This window comes from Crocuta crocuta, unplaced genomic scaffold (genome assembly GCF_008692635.1).
Source record: "Crocuta crocuta isolate KB4526 unplaced genomic scaffold, BGI_CrCroc_1.0 scaffold44, whole genome shotgun sequence".
In the NCBI taxonomy this organism is placed as follows: Eukaryota; Metazoa; Chordata; class Mammalia; order Carnivora; family Hyaenidae; genus Crocuta; species Crocuta crocuta.
In genome coordinates, this window is record NW_027530179.1 from 2,095,529 (window position 1) to 2,118,380 (window position 22,852).

The 22,852-nt window shown below is 44.5% G+C and overlaps 1 protein-coding gene across 7 annotated transcripts in view; it reads left to right on the forward strand.

The window, feature by feature from the left end:
* The window catches only part of ADGRF5 (adhesion G protein-coupled receptor F5), a 104,905-nt gene that overhangs the window by 14,984 nt on the left and 67,069 nt on the right, over positions 1–22,852 (forward strand). Inside the window, exon 1 of one of the 7 annotated variants that reach the window (XM_077764830.1) lies at positions 16,526–16,756. The exons of the other annotated variants lie outside the window; for them this stretch is intronic. The gene's annotated coding sequence lies outside the window, so the exon portion shown is untranslated. Of the gene's footprint in view, positions 1–16,525; positions 16,757–22,852 lie in introns of those variants that run through there. 7 annotated transcript variants of the gene reach the window in all.

Genomic DNA, 22,852 nt, shown 5'->3' on the forward strand with positions numbered 1-22,852 from the left:
GGGGGGGGGGTACCTCTTCCATGAGGGTCTTCTCATCTACTCCAGAGAAGAAGAGCTGGGGAAGATCAAGGGGATCTTCCTGCTTCTCCCATTTTCTCACATTCCTTCAGCTTATAATATTCAATATGCCGAGATGCCGTATTTGGAGGGTAGTGTGTTCTGAAGTCCATCAAAGAACAACTCCCGTCCTGTGGCCTCGTCTACTTTGGCAGCAACCCCAAGCATTGCTCACAATCATTAGCCTCCTAGATGTTTGACAGAACAAAACATTACGGAAATACACAAAAATTATTTGCCAGTCAACCGTGTTCATAAAGAGTTCACAGAATGTGGGAGGGAGGGAAGCCATCAGGCTCAGCTCTGATTTTCTGCTTATGGGATGGCATGTGGGGGTTGGGCAGAGGCCACCAGAAAGGCAGGGAAAGAGAACATGATGCTCTAGAAGGCACCCAGGGCATCGTCATTTTTCCAGCAAGAATGCTGAGAAACCATTAGCACTTGTCCTGCAGGCTTTCCATGGCTAAAGAGCATACATGCTTCCCAAACACACAAAGTTATAAGTCATGTTAAATCATGTGAACTGTAAATCATGTTTAGTCAGAAGCGACATGTTCTAGAAAGCATTTACAGTTGTTGATAACTCCTACCATCACTTTGGAAGTAGGATGGTAACTGATGGAGGGCACTTTGCTGGGGAAGACTGGGATACACACTCAGAAGTAGAAGCTGTGACTGGCCTGAACTGCTCTATTTAAGACACATAAGAGAAACTGAGGACACAGCAGGAAACCCAAAAGCAAGCGATCTGAGCCTGTGAGGCTAGGCAAGGGTGGGGCAAGGGTCATACATAGAAGAAAGAGGGGCACAATGTCACCCCCACAAACACACGAGCTCATGTACACATGCGCAAACACACACACACACACACACACACACACACATTTTACTGCCCATGCTCTGCTCTCTGTTTCTACATAGCATTTTTGCTCATCTGATATATAACTTATAGGTTTATTGTCTATATTAAAAAAGAAATGACACTGTCAAAGGCTAACTGAAGGAAGTATAGGCAGGTAAGCCATCAGGGCAGTAGCAGCATCAAGATGACCTTGGTTGCCTCCCCTGGGGTACAAAGAGCCAAGAAGGTTGACGTTGGGGTGTAAGAGGAGCCTGGTGAGATCTGTGGCTGGGGCAGAGGGAGCTCCCCAGTATTGGGCTGAGGGTGGAGGAGCACAACCTATCGCCCAAACTGTGGCCCAGCAAGGAAAGGAGGGAGCAAGTAGCTAGCTCCCCTTTCTTTCCATCCAGCAGTCTCCAGCTGGGATTTCCCACCCTCCCGTTCCTGCCACCCCCTCTAAGATGACAAGGCACCGCAGGATGTGGGGTCAGCCTCCTGGGCACAGAGCAGGGCAGAGAAGGGCAGAGGGAGACCTAGAGGCTTGCCTGCACTCTTCCCCAACTAGGATGTGAGCTGCTCAGGGATGGCTGTTTTAGTTACCGCCTATCTCCAAGGTCTAGGTTGGTGTCTGGGGCATTGGTTTTCAAACACATTTGCTGCATGAATCAATGAATGAATGACTGAGTGGATGGATAGATGAATGGATGAGTGAATGATGCATGACTTAGAAGAAGAGACATAAAAAAGAGGGGATTTCAGCCATTACACAGAGTGTGTGATGCGAATCCACACACCATCCCTATTGCCATATTTAAATCCATCCATCTGCATAATGCTTTTGTGGGAAGGGATATTTTGAGGGGCAGGTACAATAGGCAGACCTAGAAGAAAAGAATGAGAAGGATACCTGGCATCTGATCCCACACGTATTATAGTAGTAAGTTATTCAGAACTTCACTTTTTATACATTTCTATATCTTGCTCTCTGAGCAACTAGGTTTGACTAACAATAGACAGATCCCAGTGCTGTCCATCCAGCAGCAAAACCATGATGGTCTGAGGGTAGTGCTGCAGGACCCACAGATGCTAGAGACCTGGGAGGGTTCAGCCCCCAGCCAACCCCACCCGAGGCAGGACACGGGGCCTCAGACATGAAGCCATTCTGGTTCCATCCTCTCCAAGTCGATTCGGAGACTGAGTCTCTTGTCTGTAAGATGGGACGGTAATGGCTCCTCCCTCACGGAGTTGTGAGGCTCACTTGGGGCCGACCCACTGCCTGACATGGTGTAAACACCTAGTAGTAACCAGAAGGATCGTTTCTTGTGCAAGACGTGGTCTCTAATCTTGAGAGAGGTGTGGAAAGTGCTGCAGACACTCTACTTTCTGTGCGTGTTCTTGATTAGAGAGGGGGGGGGTCAGGAGGGAAGAGGACAGCCAGTCCCAGAGGACGGCTTCACCCCTGTCCCCAAGCAGGGCTTCCTGCTTCCTTCCTTCAAGTCAAGTGAAGCCAAAGCTGGTTTCCCTCTGACCCCTGGTCAGAGTCACACACCACAATTTTTTTTTCCTGGTGGCCTGATGGGTTTAGAACTGTACTCAGAAAGAGAAGTGTCCAGCTCTTCCTTCCTCTGGTCGGAGAGAGGTTTCCAGATGGAGCTGAAGTGAGGAGCAGGTGGAGGCCTCCGGAGGGAGAAGGGGGGGAAAGCGAGGTCAGCTTCCCTTGGAGAAGATGGGAAATGCCTTTGTGAGTCCTGGGATTCGCAGGGCCTTCCTTCTTCAGCTCTTCTCCACTTCTCTTTGCTCATGGCTTCCTCTACCCACTTTGGGTCTGTATCTCCGAAAGGACTGCTTCAAGTTCAAACGCATGAGGCTAATGAATGAAGAAAGAACGGGCGACCCTCTGACACCATGGTCTCCGGGGCTTGCATGACGCACTTACGAGAAACTCTCTGGAATTTGTGGCCCTGAGCGTTGGATGTGGTGAGGGACCCCTCTGGTTGCAGGCAGCAAGGTGGCACACTATCTGTAGAGAATTTAAAATCATTAATAAAACCAACAAAAAGTCTTTAAAAAGGTTGTCACCACATACCAGCAATTTCAAACAATGTCAGTGACAAAATACTCTTCCTAAAAAGTCTTTTGTGGTCTAAGTTCTAAACAATGGCCACCGTCACTGGTGAATTTTAGTAATATAAGCTCCTAATTATATTTTTATTCCTTATTTTTTTACCAAAGATTGTGTTCTACTTGGAAGTTACTCTAGAAAACTCTAAGTTATAGAGTGACTCCTGACACAAAGGGACTCAGCTACCTGTGCTTCTTTCAAAATAAGTTCCTTGTAACTGTCTGAGCTTGTTTGAAGTTCTCTAGCCCCTGGGCATGACATGTCCCCGTATTTGAACAGGGATTAAAAATGAACAAGGTTGGGGCGCCTGGGTGGCTCAGTTGGTTGAGTATTCAATTCAACTCAGGTCATGATCTCACAGCTCTTGGGTCCGAGCCCTGTGTCAAGCTTGTGCTGACAGTTCATACCCTGGAGCCTGTTTCAGACTCCGTGTCTCCTTCTCTGCCTCTCCCCTGTGCATGCTCTGTCTCTCTCTCTCTCTTTCAAAAATAAATAAACAATTAAAAAAAAAAAAAACATGAACAAGGTTATGGGGCACCTGGGTGGCTCAGTTGATTGAGCATCCAACTTTTGTTCAGGTCATGATCTCAACGTTCTTGAGTTTGAGTCCCGCGTCAGGCTCTCTGCGGTCAGCATAGAGCCTGCTTTGGATCCTCTGTCCCCTTCTCTTTCTGCCCCTTCCCTGCTTGCACTCTCTGTCTCAAAAATAAACAAACATTTAGGAAAATGAACGAGGTTAAGAAACTGAATTAGAGATACTTCAATTCTGTTAATTCTATGGGACCACACTGAGCTTTCATTTGTGTTTAAAATTTAAAACAGTGAAGGAGGGTGCAAGCTGCAAATCAAACTCTTCATCTGGCAGACACAAATTTTAGTTCCTCCTGAAATGTTGTACTGAATTTTAATATTTTCAAGTGAAATGTTTTTTGTTGTTGTTTTAAATCTGACTAGTTTAATCAAGAAACTAAGGATTATTACTGAAAATAATGTTCTCCTCTAAAAGAGGGAGGAGTTAGTAAAAGATCTGGTCCAGATATCAAATATGCTAGATGCCCCCATGGTCCAGAGTTCCCTGCACTGACTGCTGTGTCAGTAGCAATGCAGAGAAGGAAGAGAGTAGTGTGGGTATACGTGTGTGTGTGTGTGTGTGTGTGTGCGTGCGCATGCGCGCATGTGTGTTTGTGTGTTAGTGGGTTTAGGGAACCAATTCTCTCTTTAAGTCATTTCTTGGCTCCTGGAAAAATTTGCTTTAAGCATAGTATACTCAAATATTGTTCCTGTTAGCATATATAAGTAATCCCTGGCAGACACATCAAGTGTCTGATGTAGAAGATGATTCTAGCACTTAAGAAAGGATAATATGGGAGCATTTCTAACTTACTAGTAAGTGATCCAAAGGCCAGAGGTCACTCATAAGAGTGCCTATATTTGCTGAGAGCCCAACAGGTTTAAATAAAGAGTCCCAGACAGAAGTGCCCCCAAAGTGTGTACACATACTGTCACGTGAAGCACAAAGGCCAGATCTTACTGGCCCTAAAAATGGAAAATTGAACATTAGAAGATTTCAGGAAAAGACTAAAAATAACATGTGGTTTTCCCTCTCTTAACATTCCAGGTCAAATGAGGCAAATGAAAGGGGTGTGGGCCTGGAATAATCATGTAATTGTTGATATGTAGCTGTGTTTTGTGTGCTATGTATCAGGTCTAAAAATAGTTTAGTGGTGCCTAGAGGCAGACTCTGATTTCCAGAAGGCAGTGTAGTTAGGAGATGTCTTGAACTTGGAAACTTAGATCCCTCATTGTCCTGGGATGGACCATCGAGCTGTGGAGAGATGGGCAACCTCCATGAAATAGGGTGACAGTGTGCCCGATGGTAGGCCACTTCAAAAGGCAGTAGCAGCCACCATGAACCCTTTCCCCTAATGTCTTACCCATCTATTTCTAAAAAACTCAAAAAGTGTAGCCTAGAATCCAGAGCACCTGGCGCGTGGGTTTACCAACTCAACTACCAGGCTGACTAGAAGGTCCGATAGAGTCTCAGAGTTCATAGTGGTATGAAATGGGAACAGATCAGTGAGTAAACTGGGTGCCAAAGCAATGCCATACCCATGGCTTAGATTTGGGGACATGGAGAATTTAATAAAGCTACTCTTAAGCCATTCAAAGGGAACAACTAATGCTTTCCCCAACATTAAAACAAACAAGTTGTTTTGAACAGGAGGCATTTTACTGAGGAATAGGAGGAATATCTGGAAATTATGTGCCCTTATCGTTTTTCTTAAAAGTAATTCACTACAGGTAACATAAAACGTGATGTTCTTGGTCTAACAAGATCTTGCTAACTATTGAATACTTGGGTTTCCCAGAGCTCAGTCATGAGCTCTGTCGCTTTTCAGTGTTCTGCATCTCTATGCTTTTAAAAAGGCACATTCTTCCTTTCCCCAGGGAGATTAACTTAAGAAGCTCTCATTAATTTTCATTTGTGCTTCATTTTCCATTCCCGCCACTGCTGCCCCCAGTTTTATGCTTCTCCTCCACAGGGCTGAATTTCAGAGTACTTGTTGCTCTTCACAGACATAGGCGTCAGCCAGTCTTTTTCTGATTTCTTTCTCAAACAAAGACTGTCAGTGTGCCTGACATATTACATATTCTTGAAAGGGCATTTAAAAAGCATGCATTACTGTTTTTGAAGAATTGACAGAAATGTTAGTTCAGAGCCATAACTCTTAGATGTGAAGCAGGAACCACTGGAGGAAGTGAGATGTGTACTTGGGTGGGAAGGGAGGGGGAGGCAAGTATTGCCACAGAATGGCCTTCTCTGTTTGACCAGAGCTGCCATTGGCATTGCCTTCATACCGCAGGTCTTGGACATTTTATTGAGCATCTGTTATGTGCCCGGGATTTCTAGCTCTACTTCAGAAATTACTTCCACTCTTTGGCTAAGATGATGGAGTAAATTCCCATTCATGTAGATGGGCTCCTGTAACCCTGTTAACAAGCAGGGAGTCATGCAAGGGGGCATTAGTGTGCACAGTGTATTAGCAAAATCATTCTGTGACCTTGGTTTTAGAAGGCCTGGATTCCCCTGATGGTGTGTATCTTAGCCAGCTGAAAAAGACAGGGTAATAAAGCCAATCTCCTCTTGGTGGTCCATTTGTTCATTACTCAGGTATTAATTGAACGCCTATCAGGTTCCTTTTCGCAGTTACTTAGTATTTTGGTTCATGTTTTCTTTTATAATCCCATCTGTAAGTTGGTCATTTTTAACTAATAGTTTTTAAAACTAATAGTTTAAAGATAGTTCTTAAACTTTCAGTTCTTGAGTGTTCAATTTCCCTCTTTCTTAAATACATCCTCAATCTAGGAACATGGATGCCATATGAATAAAATTGAGGGCGTCTGTGAACTCGAATGAGAAAGTATCTTTATTTTCACTAGCCCCTGATGGAAATTTAGGACTTCCATTAATTAGAAACATAGACAACAAACCACTATAGTATTCACTGTACATATGACTTTGTCACCGATAAAAATTCCAGATATTTTTATGTCATATTACTAGGTTGCAGATCCTCAAACTCCAGTTTATTTTCATTTCCACTTAAAATTGTGTAGTTATTAAGCCTGCATCACTAAGTCTTTTAATTGAACACATTAGCAAAGAAGTCAATATATTACTAAGTTACATTATGTTTTAATATCTTGATAACTATATTGCAAGGTAATTATTTCCTTTGCAACCCTATATGTTTTGTTTTATGCATTTATTTTTTATTTTTGTAGCTGTTGTTTTAATGCATTTGAAACCATAATCCCAAGAAGGATCAATAGTCTTCACCAGATGGCCAAAGGAGTCCATGGTACAAAAAATATTTTTACCCCCTATTTTTGTAGTACTTTCAGCCAGAGTCAGTGAGATGCAAACTTTTTCAGTCTTTATATGTTAAAAATATCTTTATTTTGCTCTTGTCCATGACTGTTCTTCCCAGTATGTTGCCAGCTGGGGTTGCCCTGGAAGAAAGCATAGGAGAGAAGGGACAGTGGGACCTTGGACGAAACCTGGGGCTCGCCAACTTTTAAAGATCACATAGAGGAAGAAAGGCCATGAAGGAGATTGAGAGGGGGGACCAGTGGGGTAGGAAGAACACCAGAAAAGTGGATGCATGGGTGCCACAGAAAAATGGGGTTTCAAGGAGGGAGTGGCCAACTCTGTCAAATGGTATTACATGGTCAAGGAAGATGAGAACAGACAATGGACCATTGACTATGGTGATGTGGAAGCCAGGGTGAGCACTGTGAAAGCCACTTTGTGCATACAGTTGACCCTTGAACAGCAAGGATTTGAACTGCATGAGTCTATTTATACATGGATGTTTTTTGAGAAATACAGTACATTCCTATAAATATATATTCTTCTCCACATGACTTTTTCAATAACATTTACTTTTCTTTAGGTTACTTTATTGTAAGAATACAATAAAACACTACATATATCATACAGAGTATGTGTTTACCAACTATTTATATTACAGGAAGGCTTCTAGCCAAGAGTAGGCTAGTAGTAGTTAAATTTTGGGGGAGTCAGAAGTTTTTGCAGATTTTCAACTGAGCAGGGGGTCAGTGCTCCTAACCTCTACATTGTAAAAGGTCGACAGAACCAGTGGAGGAAGATTGATTTGACTGACTTTGGGGCCAGAGAAGAGGAATGACAATGTGGAGACAAAAATCTGTGTATTCAGCTCTTTGCTCAAGATTTGCTATAATGGTGAGCAGGAAAACTCTGCTGTCCACGGGGGCAGAGAGAGACACACACACATGTGAAGAGAGATTCTGGAGTATGTTTGTGTGCTGTTGGGACTGATCCAGTGCTGAGAAAGTAAGAGGAAATGGGACCCAGAGCCAAGTGGAGGAAGAGGCAGGCCATCAGGAGGAGCAGGGACACATCCTCTCAAAGCGGAGGGAGGGTCAAAGAGGCCAGTGCAGGTGCAAGTGGGTTGAAAGTTTGTGTGTGGGAGGGTGAACAGTCCCATTTGATTGATTCTGTTTTCTCAATGAAGTATGAGGCAAGGCTCCTGCAAAGTAAGGAGAGAAGAGAAGGTATGACATGGCCATTTGGGGGAGTGAGAAAAGTCACATAAATAATGGGATTGTCAGGCTATGTGATTGTAACATTCCACCAATAATTAGCAGGAAGTTGTCCAGACGTTACAGGTCTGCCCCCAGGCACAGATAGGAACCTCTTTCTGAAATACAACCCCCGTGTTCCCCACTTCTCTCTAACTTCATTCCCGTCTGGTATCTTGAGTCTCTTCCATATGAAAGCTTCTTTGATGACTTAAACTACTTTAAGCTTCCATACAACTCATTGGAAATGGACAATATGTCAACCTTTCAAAGGTATTTGAATCAGAGTAAGGCTATTTCTTCACTGAAAATACTTTGTCTCTAAAAGTATAATTTTAGGAATTGGGGGCAAGTGGATGTAGATTTTTCTGTGCTTCTCAAACCTTGCCACAGAGATGACAGCCTATACTACTGATGTCGCCTAGCCCCATATATTCTATGCCCCATATATTCTTCCACCACAGTGCCATTTACTACATTTTCGGCACAGCTACATTCCAACTAGTTAGAAAGAACATTCAACATTTAACTTTTACCATCTAACAATCTTCCAAGAAAGAATATAGGCGCTGGAAAAATTGGGATGATTTATTTAGAGCACCATCTCAGGCACTCCTTATGTTGTGAACCAAGCATCATAAAGAAAAGTCTGCCAATTTAACACAAGTTTAATATTGTCTCCTTCTCTACTCAGAAATCATTACTCCATCCTTCCCTGTGCAATTGCCCCAATTTAGAGGTAAGAGGACCCAGTACCCAGTACCTAGGTATTGGGTACAGTACCCAGCGGAGTCAAGGTAGAGGCAGGCACCAGGGCACAATGTGAAGAGTTCTGCATGGGAAGACATAAGGCCTAAATTCCAGTTCTGGCTCTGACACTAATGGGTGTTATGACCTTGGTTGCCCATCAATGTCCCTCTGACATTAGATAGCTGGAATGAATGATCCCTGGGTTCCTTTTACTCGAACATCCTTCGATTCTTACTTTTAGCCTCACATGGATACCTCTTCCACGCCTATTTATCTAGTGGTTTTGGCATCATAGCTGTCTGCCAATCGACTTGATAAAATCTGAGGAAATGATCTCTATAATCAGAGGCAAAAATGGGGGAAATTTTCTTTAGGGGGTCAGAAGGAGTGCTGAGGCCCTGAAAACTGTAGACAGCAATGGAATCTAGATGGGAGTTGCCCTGATAGGGGCAGGGTTCTGCAGGTCCAAATTCAGGTCTGCCACATGTTCACAGATGACCCTCTCTGTTACCTGGGGTCTACAATAGCTGCTGACACAGAGCATATGCACCCCAGATACACAGTTAAGAAGAAGAGGTTAGAACAGGAGTGAGCACCCAGTGTGCATGGACAGAAGAACATGTGCACTTCCCAGTAAATGCAGCTTCCTTCCAAATAGATTCCTTCTAAGACCAATGTAAGAAAGAATCCCCATGTCCTCAAATAGCCTGCTTTTTGCCGTGATGCTGACAGGAGCATTGAGGGAAGGACTGAAGAGGGAAGAGTCAATGGCAAATTTGGTCAATCAATAGCTGACGTCACAGGTATCACAGCTGCAGCATGTGGATGACATATGTCGTGCTGTGGGTATCAGCAAACACTTTCTGCTCTATGAGTGGCTTGTCACCTATGGGAACCAAAGATGGAATCTGAAGGCTGGGAATGGCTCACCCTTTCCAATGATGGTCAACCCTCCCCAAGGAAAAGTCAATAAAGGTCAAAGGAGGGCTGTTGGTGACATCTCTATGGAGCCATGTCCTAAACCTGCCTCCATGTCCCCCATATGCTATCCTTCCCTCTTCTGGGAAAATGTAGGGGAAGTAACGATGGGTGCAGAATCCAAAACAGGGTTCCATTCGGAGTGTGCTTTTGGGCTTTGCATTTCTGACAGAAGCCAGAGCCATCACGGACAGTATAAGCAGGTGGGTGCAATGAAGCTGTCAACTGTATCTTTTTTTTTTTTTTTATGAGATCCACAGTTTCCAGCATTAGGACCTGGATATTTTAATTTTTTTAATGTTTTATTTATTTTTGAGAGAGAGAGAGAGACAGCATGAGCAGGGGAGGGTCAGAGAAGGAGAGAGATACAGAACCCGAAGACAGGCTCCAGGTTCTGAACTAGTTAGCACAGAGCTTGATGCGGAGCTCAAACCCACAAACCGTGAGATCATGACCTGAGCCGGAGTCGGACGCTTAACCAACTGAGCCACCCAGGCGCTCCAGCTGTCAACTGTATCTAATTGGTTCAAAAGATGGAAGCTTTGGGACCTTCCATAGCAAACTAATATAAGTATCTGAAAGATATATACACAAAGAAAGTGTAATAACTCTGTCTATTGGCGGAATGGGCCCAGTAACAGCAAGTGCAGATTAAACCTGAGAGTCCACAGCTGAGTGTAAATCTGACTAATTCCAATTAGCAGAGACTCTGCCAAGATACACACACAAAAGATAAGAATAAGACCATTTGTATACTATAAAACTGCCCAATTATTTGTTGGTTCCTTCCTTGCATAATGACAGGTCAGTGCCAGAGGGGAATTCTCCTGGCCTTGATATAGAAACACCAAAAGAGAGCTGACCCTGGGCCACACGGGGTCAAAAGGGTTACCAACATCTGGTTGTAGATGAAAACCAGGGCTTACCCTGCCAAGACACGGAGGTGGGAGTGTTTTGCAAGTTGAACCATTATGTACTTTTGTACGTACTTCTGCTGTGTATACACCAATGTTGTGGCATTCATGACTTCGTGTGTGACACGTTCAAATACTCTTCTTTAATGAACAAAATAGGCATCCCTGCCCTCAAGGAGCTTACATAGAGAGGGGGATGAAAGGTGGAAACAGACAGTAAACACAACAAATAGCTACATTAGAATGCACGAGAGGTGACGTGTGATATGGGAAAAAAATGGATCAGGGCGGGAGGATCGGAAAGGCTGAATTATGAACCATGGCATTGGCAAAGGCCTCGCTAAGAAAGCGCTGTTTGGACAAAGGTGGGAATAAGGTAGGGGAGGAAGACATGAGGCTAGGAAGGCAAAGGCATTCCAGGCAAAGAGCACAGCAAGTGCCAAGACTCTGAGATGGACTTGTGCCTGGCTCGCCAGGAGGCCAGCACGGCTGGAGCGAGGGGAGAGAAGTAGGAGAGGAATTAAGGGAAGAAACAGTGGGAGGGACCCCAGATGCGGGGGTGGGGGGCGGTGTGTAGGCACTGCAGGCCACTGAAGCGCCTTTCACTTTGACCGTGTGAGATGGAAGCACAGGAGAGCTGAGTGTAGGTGGGCATCATATAACGTACTTCTTTGTGAGGACCATTCTAACTGCAGTCTTGCACAGATACCAGTTTAAGGCAGTGATAATAACGTAATCAAGAGACAATGATGGCTTGATGAGAACGACAGTAGTGGAAGAGGTAAGAAATATCCAATCATGCAGATGTTTGGAAGGTAGAGCTGATAGGATTTGATGACAAATTATACATAGTGTGCGAGGGGGAGCTTAAGGATGCCTCTTAGAGTTGTGATCTGGACAACCTGGAAGGATGGCCATGTCCTTTACTAAGCTGGGAGATGCTGTTGGAAAGGCTAGTTTGGGAGGGCAGATCAGGACTTGACTTTGGTCATGTTCAGTTTGAGATCCTATTGAATATCCAGATATCAAGTAGGCAGTTGGATGTACGGGAGAGAGGTCCGTGATAGAGATATGTATTTGGAAGTCATTAGCACAAAGATTTAACCTGTAAAACTGCTGGAGGTCACCTGGGGAATAAGTATCAACAAAGAAGAGTTGCAAAGGTGGCCATGGGACACTCCAATGTGAAGAGGGACAGCCAGCAATGGAAACCTTTCAGTTTCCTTTTGCTTTTATTGATCATCTACTATATGCCAGCACTATACTGGTTGCTAGGCATACAATAAATAAGACTGGCCCCTGTCCTTCAGCTGCTTACAGTCGATGCATTAAAACAATCAGTTGGATGCAGTGTGGGAACTGCAAAAAGATACATACCTGGTATGGTGGGTCCAGAGAGAAGGAACCTGTGTCCCAGGCTGGGAGGGTTAGGAGGATCCTTGGAAGAAATAACACCTATAACGTAAAAGGGGACTCACGGTTACCCAGGTGAGCAAGAGGGAAGGGCAGAGCAGTGAAACAGCCTGCAGCTTGCGGAAATATGCATTAATTTGGTGCTGACATGTCTGCCTGGGAATATAACTGCATGGAATGAGGTTATGCCCTCAAGTCCTAAGATATATGTCACACCAACAAACAGATAATCATATGACCGGTGCATTAGTTACTCTGGCCGCGCTGCTACAGAACGGTCGAAAAAGCTGGGGTTCATCTTGCCACCAACTCCAACATCTTCGAATTCAGAAGGGCCTCTCTCACAACCACTTGAATCCTTAACTGTGACAGGGCAAAGTCTCCCATCAACAGCTGATTCTGGGTTGCAGCCGAGACCATATGGTGGTTCCATTTTTTATTTGTCTTTGTTTTCATTGTAAAGTGAGTGGGGACAAGCACAGAGTGTTCCTAGCAACAAACGGGACTGTGGGTGAGAGAGGAATTGCTCCTAAGGGAAGCAAAGGGACAGCCACCTTGACAACGCCCAATTCCGTGTCAGAGAGCCAACTGTGCCCACAGCTTGCTCCCAACCCTTCCAAAGCAGGAAGGCTCGGAACATTTTCAAAGAATTTACTGGGAGCTCACTCTGACAGCAGGGTGTTTCTTAAACTTGTGCGTGTGTGTGTGTGTGTGTGTGTGTGTGTGTTTTAGTTTATTTCTTTATTTTGTGAGAGAGAGAGAGGGTGCACAAGCGATGGGGGGAGGGGCAGATAGAGAAGGAAAAAAATAATCCCAAACAGGGTCCACACTGCCAGCATGAGGCCCAATGCAGGGCTCGAACTCAAGAGCCATGAACTCATGACCTGAGCCGAAATCAAGAGTAGGATGTTTAACTGACTGAACCACCCAGGCGCCCCAACAGCAGAGTGTTTCTTAAGGTAAGATGGATCCAAGTCAAGCTCCCTGGTATCATTACTTCTTTTGTAAGTCTGAGGTCTGCAAATTTCCCTTTCCCCTGGAATGGGCTAACAGGCCACCCGACATTTAGTTCTATCCTGCAATCTCTTTCCAAAGCAGTCAGCCAGTAAAATTCTTTCAGCGTCCTTTCTAACTACCACATCCATGTCTAGTTTCCTCCTACTGTCTTTTCATTCTTCCCCAACACACCTGCATTTATTCTAATCCACACTCAAGTTACTCCCAAAGGAACCAAATATCATGATGAAAACAAGATATATATCAAAGTCCTCTTCAAAGTGCCAATCTCTGGGTGCCTTGGGTGGTTCAGTCAGTTGAGTGTCCGACTCTTAATTTCTGTTCAGGTCATGATTCCAGGGTTGTGGGATTGAACCTCATGCCTGCTTAAGATTCTCAATCTCTCTCTCTCTCTCTCTCTCTCTCTCTCTCTCCTCTGCTTGTGCTCTCCATCTCTCCAAGAAAGAAAGAAAGAAAGAAAGAAAGAAAGAAAGAAAGAAAGAAAGAAAGAAAGAAAGAAAGAAAGAAAGAAATCTCTGCTGACTAGAGACAACCCTAGCAGAAACCAGAGGAGAATACTAAGTCCATATGTACAGCTATTATTACAACAAAAATTTATTTTCAGTAGCAATAACAATAGCCAACACTTACACCAGATCCCTATGTGCCAGGCACTCTTACAAGCATTTTAATCTTTGCAGCAATCCTGAGATACAGTATCATTATTACTCTGATTTTATAAATGAGGAAACTGAGATGCAGAAGGACTAAATCACCTGTTGAGGTTGCACAGAGGTACCAGTGGGCAGATCTAGAGTCCGCATTCTCCCTCCCAGCCTACTCTGGTGCTGGGTGCCTTTTCCACTACATATATTTAATATTATAGATTTTTTTTTAGTGTAAGAAAGAATCTGGAGTATCTTTGTCTATTTCCCATAGAAAAAGTTAATACTTCAAATATTTAGCATAGGAAATTACTTTGGAATATTTTAGAATATGATTGAAGCCATTGGCTCTATGTGTATGCGTTTTAATACTCTTCCTAATATTGTTTTAGGCCAAGGGTAGTGTTTTATATAGACTCAAAAGATCTATTCTTCATCGTGAGTCACCACGATACTATTTTTAGCTTTTAGCTACAAATAATGGAAAACTCAACTGGAACTGGATTACATAATAAAGACTTTTATTGCACCACTAATGGTAAATCCAGAGGTAATGTGCGTCTTCAATTGGCCTCGTGTCCAAGCATGCCCCAATGCCCAGCAAGGAGAATGATGTCAGCGTGCTTTAGACCAATCACTTTCCACCCCTGGCCTGAGACAGCAGGTTGCCAGACGGGGCTGGCAGCAAGGAGGAAGTGGAGGGTCGACTGGGACTGGCAAACACCAAGTCCGCCAAGGACGGCATGAAGCTGATTAGAATATACAACTGAGAGGGGCGCCTGGGTGGCTTAGTCGGTTAAGCGTCCGACTTTCGCTTAGGTCATGATCTCACGGTTCGTGGGTTCGAGCCCCGCGTCGGGCTCTGTGCTGACTGCCAGCTCAGAGCCTGGAGCCTGTTTCAGTCTGTGACTCCCTCTCTTTGACCCTCCCCTGCTCACGCTGTCTTTCTCTCTCCTAGAAATAAATAAAACATTTAGAAAAAAAAAAGAATATACAACTGAGAATCAGTATCGAGAAATAGGGTAATATTGTGAAGGTTCATCTTTTTTTTTTTTTTTTTTTGCAAATGAGAGTCACAACTTTATTGGGATGTCCTATATTTCCTTATCTTTCTAAAGTATTTATTTAAATTTCAGTTAGTTAGCATACAGTGCGATATTAGTTCAGGCATATGACTTAGTGATTCGACACTTCCATGCAACACCCGCTGCTCATCACAGCAAGTCCCTTCCTTCAGGTTCATCCTCTTTTTTGTCAAAATTGTCAACTTTTGTCTCAAGCTTCAGTACTCCTGGTAGTTGTCAACATGCCTATGGGTGATAGCTTCTTTTCAAGTTTATTTATTTCTTTTTTGAGAGAGACAGAGAGAGCAAGCAGCGGAGGGGCAGAGAGAGAGAGAGAGGGAGAAAGAGAATCCCAAGCAGCCTCCACACTGTCAGCACAGACCCTGATGTGGGCTTCGAACTCACAAACCACGAGATCATGACCTGAGGCGAAATCAAGAGTCAGATGCTTAACCGACCGAGCCACGCAGGCGCCCTGGTGATAGCTTTGACCGGAAGAGAGGGTGGGCAAGGAGGAGAGAGAAAGAGTGTGGGAAAAGGACAAAAGTATGAGCTTGTAGGATTAGAGCCCAGGTCCCCAGAGAGTAACAGTTCTCCAGATCTTCCTTTATGCCAGGCTCTCATGGGAGCCCGCATGCTCAGTGGTAGTCCTCTAAGTCTCAGTGAAATGCTGTGATGTGTAAAAGGCCACATAAATAGAAACCCATGGGACTATAGTTTGAACCCCTACAGCCTGACAGTGGTGTCCTTGTTATGACACATTACAAGGCTTTCCCTAAATACAGTCTGGGGAATGCCTACCTCAGACTCACCTGGAGCATTTACTTACAATGCAGATTCCTGGGCTCCAGCCCAGGCCTCATTCCTCAGCCTTTCCATGGGAAAGAGTCCAGAGTAGGACTCACGGAACAACATTCCCCACACTAAAGTATGAGAACAAGAGTGATAATCTATCACTTCTCATCTGTGTTCTGACCTTGGGCACATCCCAGTTTCTCCTTGGGTCATAGTTTTCCGACTTGTAAAATGGGGATGGGTAGGTCACTTCCAGCTCAAAGACTCTGATTATAATTCATCTTTAAATACAGCAACCTGAGTACAGCCTACTCTTTTTCCATGTATCTTCTTATCTTTAAATATTAGTGTTGTCAAGATGATATTTTAAGCATCACAGCGTTGGATGCATAAACATCCAGGGTTTTCCTGGAAATCTGAGAGAACTAGGAAATCTTTTTTTATCTTTTTTTTAAGTTTACTTATTTATTTTGAGAGAGCGCCCGCGTGCACAAGCAGGGGAGGGTGCAGCGAGAAGGAGAGACAAAAATCCAATATGATTTAGTGAACATCTTTCAAAGGCTTAAACAATGCATCCTACACCACTCCTTAGCTCTAACCCATTTGGGGTTTGCTTTGGTTTCATTTTTCTGATTTTTTTTTTTCCTTGGTGAAAGAAAAGCAAGAACTAGGGGCATTGGCCAAACAAGCCTGGCCACTCAGTGGAGAGGCTTCTAGATAAGAAGGATCTGAAGGACTTCCCATGGGCGTAAGGGAAATCGCACACGCCATCCGCGGAAGAGGACCAGGAAATCACTTCTTGTTTTTCAAACAGAAGCGAGCCTCTCACGGATGGCTCTGTGAGGCTCTGAGGACCACTGCCGGGGAGGCACGGGAGGGGGTGAGCCCTCACAATGAATCCTGCTTGGCTTTCCCTTCATCGGGTGTAGATTTTCTGGGAGAGCATGGGGCAAACGGCCTCATAGTGGAAACCTGGATGATTTTAGGCATCTGATCAGAGCAGAAGCCAGCCTGGGGACTGCGGTGCTGGACAGGTAACAGGCATTCTCCTACTGTGGCTCATCTCTCTTTGTAGCAAGAGCTCGGGGGCGCCTCAGACCAGTTATGATCCTCTTTGCCTGACTTTGTCTTGTATAGCGGTGACACGTGTGTTGCCAGCATAAAGCATATCTGCTCCAGAGCGTTGTTCAGGCTGTGGGGCAAGTTGATGAGACTGTGTTTAGGAAGGCTGAGTGTCAGGCAACTAGATGGCATCTTGTAAGCGGTTTCTCTATAATAAAGAGAGCTTTCTTTCTTTTTTTTTCTTTCTTTTTTCTTCTTTCTTTTTAAAATGAATTTTCCCAACCCAGAGTCAGAAAATATGATGAAGACCAGAGAGAGCATTCACGAAGGCCTCCATGAGTGTTTCCGTGGTCAGGCAGCCATGTTGCCGTTGTGCTAATGAGAGGCGGCACCGTGTGTAGGAGGGAGAGCAGTGGCTACTCTCAGCTCCTAGGCAGCTCTTGGGGCCACGGGTGATCTCCGAAGTGTTAAACTGTAACCTCCCACCCATGATGGAGGGGAAAGGATTTACAGTCAGTGCTGGGAAGGAAGTCAAGAGAAGTGCTGAGTTTGAGAGCTGGGCAGACTTGGCCTTGAGTATTTTACAAGGAGGAAAAGCTCTTTGATGTGTGCCTTGCTTAAAGCATGTTTTCGTATGCTTTGTAGAAAGCCAGGCCCTGTCATTTCACTGCCACTCAGTTTTTCCTCCCATAAAAGGCTAATGTTTTGGTCTTTCGTTTCTGAATTATATAAATAGCACCTGAATATATTCTTCTTGTAATAGAATATCTCCAACACCCTCCAGTACCCACTGTTTCTTTCTCCTTCCCCCAGTTATCTCATCAATAATTTGCTGTGTATCTTACCAGTTATTTTCTGTCTTCTCAGCTCTCAGGACAAGCCAGGGCACAGAGTACCATAAATTCTCATTGTCAGACTCATTTATCGATTTTTAACAACACCTTTTCTCACGGAAAGAGAAAATAATACATGGGAGGTGTCAACAGCTCTTTTAACACTTAGAGAAGTCCAAAAGAGTCTTATACATTTGTATCATTATTACTTTTGCGTTGAGTTTTGACTTTGGCAATTACTATTAAAAATAGCTTCCCGTAGGCACCTGGGTGGCTCAGTTAATTAAGTGTCCAACCCTGGATTTCAGCTCAGATCATGATCTCACAGTCTTGGGATCAAACCCCACAGTGGGCTTCCCACTGATTGTGGAGCCTGCTTAAGATTCTCCCTCCCACTCTCTCTGTCCCTCTCCTCTGCTCATGCACACGTGCTGTCTCTCAAAATAAATAAATAAACATTAAAAAAAATAATAGCGACCCACAGATTAAACTCTAGGTTTACTGACTGGAGGTTTGGCCTTCTTTCTTGAAGGCCATCAAAGGCAGCCTTGTGAAATGAAGTGAAATGAAATGAAATGAAATGAAATGAAATGAAATGAAATGAAATAAGGAAGAAAAGGAAAGAAAAGAAGAGAGAAGGAAAGGGAAGGGAAGAGAAGGGAAGGAGAGGGGAGGGGAGGGGAGGGAAATGAAATTCGATAGGTAGATGAATGACTAGCTACCTAGCTAATTAGCTAGAAGCAAGTTAGATTCAGTGGTTGGTCCAGGGAAGGTAGGATAAGGGTAGGAGAGGTTCCCTTTTTATTTAATGGATAATAGATTTTTTTTTAATGTTTTATTTATTTCTAGGAGAGAGAGAGAGACAGCGCGAGCAGGGGAGGGTCAGAGAGAGAGGGAGTCACAGACTGAAACAGGCTCCAGGCTCTGAGCTGGCAGTCAGCACAGGGCCCGACGCGGGGCTCGAACCCACGAACCGCGAGATCATGACCCAAGCGAAAGTCGGACGCGTAACCGACTAAGCCACCCAGGCGCCCCAATAGATTTTTTTTTTAACAGATAAGTTCATTTTCTACCCTTTTCAGCCCTCTGTGAAAAGGTAACCATTTATTTTCCCTGCACAATGTCACAAGACAAGTGGATAAAAAAAATTCACTATGAACCAGTCGATACGGGTCATGGAGAGAGGGATTAGAAAGGAGTTACAAATAGGCAATGTCAAACCCGAGAATGATTACAAAATACTTTCAGTTGCTATTTGATATTTTCTTGGCCTTTCAAACGTTTCTCTATCCAAAACCAGAAGGCTATTTGACCCTGCTGACTTTGGACACTCTGTAGTGCTTCTTGAGCATCCGGTTAAATTTGCCCAACTGGATCCCTTCTCCCAGTCATGGCTAATCTGAGTAATTCCTTCATCGTATTGTGTGGTGCTAGCTCCATGCAGAGACTGCCCCTTCTTTCACCCCCTCACAGGGGAAGCACGTGCCCTATCTCATTTTATGGAATACAAAAACGAAAGGTTCAGAGATTAAGTGGTTTGCCCAGCATCACACAATGGATCTTTTTGGGGCACCAAGATAAGTAAAAGCCCAGGTCTCTCTGGCTTTCCAGCCCCATTTGGGCTCAGTGAGGTGAGGATAAAAGTCATGTAGAGTAGAGAATTAACGTGCGTGGCTGGATTCTATCAGCTTCATAGCAACATGGGTTCCCAGTTTTGCTGGGAGTCAAAAGACAGATCATGCTATTGCCTGGGCCAGATTTGAGCAGATTCTAACACTTGCTGCCCATTAGTATCACCCTAGAAACCTTAGAAAAAAAAAACAATGCCTAGACACTGGAGCAACTAGATCGGAATCTCTGGGAAAGAGCTATGGGCATGGTCTTTTTTGTTTTTTTTAAATCTCTGAGATTAGCTAGGGTTGGGAACCATGGAGTCCTAACTGTAAGAGATAAAGTTGCCAAATGGAGAAGCAGGCACAACAACGCCCTTCCACGTGGCTGAGCACTGGGGGCTGGAGGTTCCAGGTGCTGTGAGCACGTGGGCAATGTGCATTGGGATTCTGGCTGCCGCTGTCTGTCCGTGAGAGGAACAGACCCACTCACACCCACATATGAGAATGCAGAGATTTCCATTTCCCCAAACAAGGGCACTGCCACACCCCTGACTTCACTGCAGATAGGCTGGCTCCCTTGTTCCTTGCGAATTTTACGAAACCAGATTAAATGTTCGAGGTAAACAGGATGTGCTCTTCCAGTGCCAAATGATTATGGGGGTCATACGTCTTATTCAATGGCACGTTGACACGTGTGTCCCAATCTCAAGAAAAAAGGAAAGAGAGAAATACTAATTAACCTTTGCACGATCCACAGCTTTCTGGACTGAGCTATGTATGGATGGGCAATAAATCAGGGTTGTTTTTTAATCATACAGTGTGCCCCTAGAACTATCCCCCCAACATCTCTCAATGTAGTTCAAGCTAGAATCGCCCATGGCTGTCATGTGTGCATGTGAATAGAGAGCATTAGGAGGGGCTCTCTCAGTTTGCCTCAGTGTCTAGGGTGTCCATGAGTTTCGGCACTTAGTAAGTACTGCTGGGCGGCTTGCTGACTGAAATATCTGCACTGGCTATGGGTACACTATGAAGTCACAAGTAACTTACCAACACAGCATTTCAGCCCACATGGTGTGATTCTAGTCATAAAGGTTAAATAACTGAAATCTTGCCTAGTTCCTAAAAATAATCCCGAAAGTGAAACCTTGGAAGTCACAGTTTGGTGACAGCGTCTGTGCTGGATAGACTTGCTAAGTGCTATGCAGTTACCCAGGCAGTGAATCCTTTCCCTTAATTCCCTTAGATTCTTAATAGAGGGCAAAACACAGGCATTGGAGCTTTTAATAATACCTGGCAATATTTACTGAGTGGTTATTATGTGCCACCGTGCTCAGGGCTTTCCAAAGATTGTTAACTCGTTTAGTTATTCCAATAATCTTATCTGTCCAGTGCTATTATAGTAGCTGTTTTATGGATGAAGAAACACACAAGTTTTAAGTAAGTTTCCTGAGGCACACAGCCAGCAACTAGAAAAGTCGGGACCCCAGCTCAGGCAGGCCGACTTAAAGTCATGCCTAAGTACTAGGCGATGCTACACAACTCACAGGGCACTCCAGAAAGGTCCATAAGGCAGGGACATGCAGTGTATTCAGGAAGAAGATGCATCTCTGGAGGAAATACAAAAAGAGGCAGGACACCGTGAAGATTAAGAGTTCCAACCCTGGTAACGGACTTAACTACTTTACCGTGTGACCGGGATGTGTTATTTAATTTACTTATGCCTCAGCTCCTTCATCTATAAAATGGGGACAATGATAGTTCTAACAGTATTGGATCTAAGGGTTAAATGAACCTAGTTCATGCAGGGTGCTTAGGCTAATGTCTGGCATGTATCAAAGGCTTGATAAATAAATGATAGCAATTATTGCTGTTACTAAGCGAATAGCAAAACCCGAGAAGACAGCCCAGAAAGGAGGAATGGGAAATTTCAGGGGCCAAGAATGGTTTGAGAAGAGGCTGAGAGGCAGCAATCCATTTGACCAATATTTGTTGTTGATATTTATGACACATTTTGCAAAAGAAAGTACAGTGAAAGCCTGTGAGTGATCAGCCTGTTCTTTTTTTTTCTTTTAATGTTTTATTTATTTCTGAGAGAGAGACAGCGTGAGCAGGGTAGGGGCAGAGAGAGGGAGATACAGAATCTGAAACAGGCTCCAGGCTCTGAGCTGTCAGCACAGAGCCTGACGCAGGGCTTGGACCCACAAACCGTGAGATCATGACCTGAGCCAAAGTCAGAAGCTTAACCGACTGAGCCACCCAGATGCCCCATGATCAGCTTGTTCTGTGTGCATGTGTTACAGAAGAAAAACGTGCCAGAGGTGGGTTTCTATTTAGGTTGTGGTGCTCATGCGTGCCAGGTGAAGTTGCCCAAATATTGCCTGGTCACTTGAGAATGTCTGAAGAATTTGAATGTGGTAGACAGCAATCTATGGAAACCAGCGTTCTAGGCAAATGAACCTGCTGATGGTGTGTTAGGGTTATTGAGCGGGGCAGTGGAGGGGAGGGGAGAGGAAGTCCATCCAGGAGATTGCTGCAATCATCCAGGTGTGAGGTGATCATGTCCAAACCAGGGTGGCAGCTGAGGGAAAGCAAACAGCAGCGGAGGCAGAGACAGGACTTGGTGGCCGGTCGAACTGCCGCTCCCTCTCCTGCCCTGGATTCTTGTGTGAGGAATACCTGTGCAGTGGTGAGCCCGGGGAACTGGACAATGAAGCTGGGCAGTCTTGGAAGGGATGGGTTAGGAGGTAGTAGTGGGAGAGAAGACTGACATTCAGTCTTTGGAGAGGTGAGTTTTCCACCCAGATGGAAACCGTGTGGTTGGGGAGATGTTCCTGATATGTAGCAAGGAGATCAGGGTGGAAATAAAGTTTGGAATTCTCTTGTAACTTCATTAATGAAACTATGGAAGTGGACAAGCTGTCTAAGAGAAAGGGTGTCGGGGGGAATGAGCCAAGGACCCAGGGGAGTTTTGGGCAGGCCCACAGTAGGGCAGTTGAGGAGGAGGAGGAGGAATCATGGGAGAAGGAGGGAAAGGAGCAAAAGCTGGAGTGATTGATGAGAGACCCAGGAGGAGGAAAGGGGACCCCATGAATGAGGAGGCACTAAGGGCATCAGAAACCAAGAAACCAGGGAGGCTGAGGACTAGTAAAGAATGGCGTTGGCTAATATCAGACTCTCCAGATTAAAGAAATCTTGGAATATTTGTGACTTCTCAGGGAACTATATTTGGGGGGAAATAATACCTTTTTTTTTTTTCATTTTGAGTAGCACATACACCTTATTCTTATCCCTAGAAGGAAAAATGAAAATTTCAGAGAAACGAAGTCACGGGCCAAGGACAGCCATGCTTGCTCTCAGAGGACAGAGAAGATGAGGTCTCTGAAAGCAGGAGACACAGAGGGCTAAAGTGGTCCTGCCAATTATTAAAATGTTGGAATAGTTTTTAAATGTTTATTTATTTATTTTGAGAGAGATCGAGAGCGTGGGAAGAGCAGAGGGAGAGAGGGAGAGCAAGAATCCCAAGCAGGCTTCACATAGCGCCAAGCCAAATGCAGGACTGGAACTCACGAACCATGAGATCATGAGCTGAGCCAAAACTAAGAGCAGCTGCTCAACCGACTGA